The 4,948-nt window shown below is 30.7% G+C and overlaps 1 long non-coding RNA gene across 1 annotated transcript in view; it reads left to right on the top strand.

Moving 5' to 3' along the window:
• The first annotated feature begins 310 nt into the window (after positions 1-310).
• The window catches only part of LOC106460534, a 14,780-nt gene continuing 10,142 nt past the window's right edge, over positions 311-4,948 (top strand). The window contains exon 1 of the long non-coding RNA XR_001290886.2: positions 311-417. This is a non-coding gene — a long non-coding RNA (uncharacterized LOC106460534). The remainder of the gene's footprint in view (positions 418-4,948) is intronic.

Raw genomic sequence — 4,948 nt, 5'->3', positions numbered from 1 at the left:
GGTGGGCAGAGCCCAGATAGACCACTGTGTAGCTTTATGCTTAATTCCAAACAAAAACAAACTTTCCAACAGGGCAGATACGTCTGCTTCGAGATTTTCAGGTTTTAGGTAATATGTAAATAATAAATATTAACAATTGAGTGATAGTAAAATTATTTATAAATATATGAATTTATTACTAATTTTTATCTTGCTTAACCTTCGTCAAACTGTTTTTTTTTTTTTGTTTATTTGTTTTTATAAACTTAGATTATAGAAATATCTTCTTTGCAATTTATGGTTTTAGTAGACTGCTCCAGTTTCTGTACCGGGTTTTAGATAGACCTGATTAAACCGTACTGAAATTATTTAAATAGACTTGGTTAGTGAGTGAGCAGATGAAAATATGAATGGGGTTTTAGAAAAGTCATGCCGATTGTACGTATTTTTTTGAAAATTGTTCATTTAAAGAAGTACATAAGAGTCATATACATTTTCATAAGTTAAAATGGGGGCTGGGTCCGTAAATGTTTCTGAGTGATGGCTGAAGAGTATGACGTGGTTAGACTTTTTAAGTGTTGTATTCTATTTTGACAACAGAAGATGTAATTAACATCAAAAGGGTACGTGCCCCGATTCTGTTTGATAGAGTTCAGAATCCTCAGTTGGTATCTTGAAAAATCAGAGTAGAAAACCATGATCGATATTATACTGAAACGTCGAAAATTCCCGGGACAATTGGCTCGAGCCCCTAATCTTTTATTTTTCATTTAAGTACTTAGCGACGCCTCCGATTAACATAATAACTTCAGATTAATAACAGTACTGATAGTGAGCATTTTTAATTCTATTAGAAACATCGGAATTGACCTAAATCACAGACATCTATTAGGCAGTAGTAAGTAGAAAGCTTCAGAAAGTAGATAAAGCAACAGGGCCAGACAAGGTTTTCCCCATGTGTTTTTAATTAAAGGATAGCAAAGCAGTGGGTAGGCACCAGAGATTAGAACTTGGAAGCGGGTGATAAGAGTTGCTGTGCAAGTTAAACTAATGCTTATAAGCCAGTTAGTCTTACGTTGTGGGGGAAAAGTCTAGGGAGTCTGGTAAAATAAGTTTTTATGATGAGAGAAGGTTGGTCATTGACTCCCAAGTTCCAATAGTTTTGGGAACACCGAATCCTCTAGAACTAGGAAGAGTCAGTGAGTGGCAATATTTTTGGTTATTCTGTAACCCACCTTGAGGTATGAGGAAAGATTATAGGAGTTACCTAAAATGTTGTCACTACCAACTCTTGTCCATAGGATTCAATGCTTCCAGGGTTGTTCAAGTTTATAATCAACTTTCCCTCACCATATAATCATCGTTTTGTATAGTCGTGGCAGTTTACTTCAGAATTTGATAAAATTCTATGTTACTATACCTATGGGACTGAGGTATGTATATGTATGTGGAGTTAGTCACTAAAATATTTGATTTGTATTAAGTGATGGCCATATTTATTAGGGGATAATTTATTTTGGACATGTAGCTTAGCAGCAATTGATACACTTTAATTCTATATATCAATTTGAAAGATTTACATAGAGCTACCTGCTTGTAGCCAACTTGCTGTCTCAGGTGTGTGCAATCCAGAACAAAATACTGGATCAAATTGCTTGGATCTTGAGAAGAATGCTCAAAAGACTATTTATTTTCTGTAAAAGTTTTAATACAAAATATAGTATTACTAAACTTGAAAATACTACTGAAGAATGCTTTTCCTCACTAGGCCTACTCATAAAATCTATTTTTATATTTAATATATAACTTCCAAAAAAAAAGCAATCAGATCTTGATCTAAAATTTAAAAAAGTCCATAATTTGGGCCTTATTTCTTACATTTTTTTAAATCCAGAAGTATCACCACCATATTGAACTTTAATAAGTTTTATGAGCTGTGCAAAGAGGATCGTATAAAATATAGATAATGTGAAAAATCTCGGATTCAGGTTTGTTTTTGTTGTAATAAAAACTGCGTCATAGTTTGTTATGCAAGGGTAAGATTGTGTCATGAATAAGTCCAATTTAGATCACAAGTGCAATGCTGCACAGAAGAAGTTATTCCCTGTGAATGCATGAGGACCTCCATTTTGGTATACCTTTGTAGTTAGAAGAGGTTTTTGTAAGAATATTTAGAAATAGTTGTAAAAAAATTCTGTGGTTTATTTTTATGTAACTTAAGTTATGATGATCGGTTTGTAGTTGGAAGATGTATGATACTAAGATAAATAAGAGTTACATTTTAGTTTGAACAGTATTTATTTATTATTATTTGTCCAACAGTCTTTTCCAATTTTCTTTTCTGCCTGTGTGTTTAGCAGATTACAGCCATACTAAATTAAACCCACTTATTGGTTTTTAATGAAAATTTATAAATGTGGTGGTATTGAGTATGGAACCCCATTTAGACAATATGGAAATGACATTACTTACTTTAACTGTTCACTTCAGTACCAGTTGCACTCCTAATGTTGTTGTTTTTTTGTAAAAACTACTTGTCTCACTTCAGTTTAGTGTGTTTTACCTTATACTGAAATATGCAAGTTGTGTTGCTGGTATAAAAGCATACAAATTATAATACTTCTAGTTCATAGATCTTAGAAAAGTTTAGATTAGTCTAAAACTTAATAGAGATTGATGTAACATATAACATTTTTGTATACAAACTATAAGAGTTATGAAACAAATTAACAAGTAATGAAAATACTGATGAATATTAGTAATTTAAAATTATTTTAACTTGTAATTTTAAAGTATTTTGTCAGTTGTTTACCAGTAGAAAATAAAATAGTTGTATTTGAAAAATCAACTTTCCACAGTACATTACATTGAATACAGTACAAGCAAATAGCATTGCCCCAGTGATTTTGGACACACCCATACGTCCCAGCTGTAAGCATGCCCAAACAGTTTTGTATTTGGAACACTATTGCTGTGTCAGTTTTATTAGTTGTGAATGCAACCCTTAAATTTTGCATCTTGGTTTGTGGGCTCTTTGATTGTGTGTGCTGATTAAAACCATAGCTGCCAATGTGGACTTCCCATTGATTCCACTTTAAACATGCACAGAATAGAAGCCTAACTAGTTAACAAAACAATTATCAGTATCATAAGAACCTTCAATAAGGATTGGGCATGTTACAATCATGGATTGCTAACTTAGATAACTAACTCTTGAGGGAGTAGTGTTTAACTAATGAATGTAATTTACTGGAATCTTTAAAACTGTAGTAGTCTCTTTGGTTATACCATAAGATTATTTTTAAACAAATAAATTCATTAGCATGTGAAACTGTTCTATATAAAAGATAAATAAATCCACTGACTTAAACATGGTTTTCTTTCACCTTTTCCCATTTATGAAACTATTTTGTTTCTCTCTATTTATCCATTTTTTAACCCTGTTCCTATTTTTATTATTTTCATAGATTGTTAAATACTTGGAAATAAATTTTGAATTGTAAAGAAACTTTTAACCTATTATAAAGTCCCAGAAAAATAATGTTAATTTTTTGAAATATTTCCTGTTAACCAACAAATATAAAATGGAAGAACCAAAGGAGAAAAGTTTTCAGCTTTTGGCATTCTGTAACTTGCACTGAAGTTCATGTCACTATATAGTATGAATACTAAAAACTTAAAGTGCATAGAAGTTGCACACACTGTATAAGGTTGTATGTTCATATATCATACAAAAATATGATTTGAATAACGGTATATATGCCATGTGTGTTTTAATCTATCATTTACCCCCTTTTTTCTAAATGCTGATATTTTCAAAAACCAATAATGACAATGTTTTATCTAAATTTGTTTTTCAAAAACTATAAAACTAAGTTTTAAACAGATACTTTCATCTTCAGACTAGAATTAAATCTATTTTTCATTACTTTTTTGTGGTGTGAATGTTTAATACAAAGTGCAATTAAAATCACAAAGGCAGGCAGCTCTCAAGAAAATCAGATTACTGGTTTGGTTTGGGTATTTGCATAAACTTTGATAAAGTTGCAAAAGAGCTATCTGTACTAACTTTCTCTACCTTTAAACTGGTAGACTATAGAAGGAAGGCATCTAGTCTAAAATTTTAGGTGCAGCTTATTTTGTCATGAACTTAAATAAAATCATTATTAATCACTCATGGTTGTACTAAAGTTTTACAACATAGTACAATATATTTTTTATTACATCATTCAGCCAATGTGATGTAGGATAACATGCATGCAATTATTGTGTTTGCATTAATCAAAACATTTAACATATTTGTTTTATATTAAGATGGTGTGAAGAACTAAAATGTTCTCATCATTTGTTTATCCATGAGCTGTGATATTTCAAATTATCAGTGAATTTTTACAGCTTTCTTAGACATGTGGATCTGCCATTAATTTTGTTTTTCTTTTTTCTTAATATTGCATGCAAAATGTGTTTTAAATCTTGCTCATTTGAATAATCTAGCATAAGAATGTGAAATGTTTGGCAAATAAACTGATTGCTATGGACATAGCCATCTTGTTAAAGTAAGCAAAATAAGTGTTAAACTTAATTTCTCTTGGTCTTAACCTGAAACTGTAAGCAAGAATGTTGAACTATATGCATTCGGGAATGCTTAATCTGCAACAATTTCATCTGATGAATTTAAATTTGTAAATTCAGTTAATTTCTTTAATTATAGTGTACAATTTTATTGTATCTTTGAGAATCTTAATTTTTTGGTTAAACATAAAATGATTAAAATTGCCTGTTTTAAAAGATAAGCTTAAAAATTTATTAGATTTAGTAACTCTTATAAAATGGAATTTTTATTGTGTTTGCTATAATGTACTTCTGAGCTTAAGGTGTGATTGATGAACCACCTATTTATATGTACTTTTTGTCTTCCTATGTACACACACACACACACACACACACACACACACACACACACACACAC

Source organism: Limulus polyphemus, unplaced genomic scaffold (assembly GCF_000517525.1).
Source record: "Limulus polyphemus unplaced genomic scaffold, Limulus_polyphemus-2.1.2 Scaffold789, whole genome shotgun sequence".
Taxonomy (NCBI): Eukaryota; Metazoa; Arthropoda; class Merostomata; order Xiphosura; family Limulidae; genus Limulus; species Limulus polyphemus.
The sequence above is the reverse complement of the archived record's forward strand: the minus strand, read 5'-3'. Positions and strand labels throughout refer to the sequence as shown.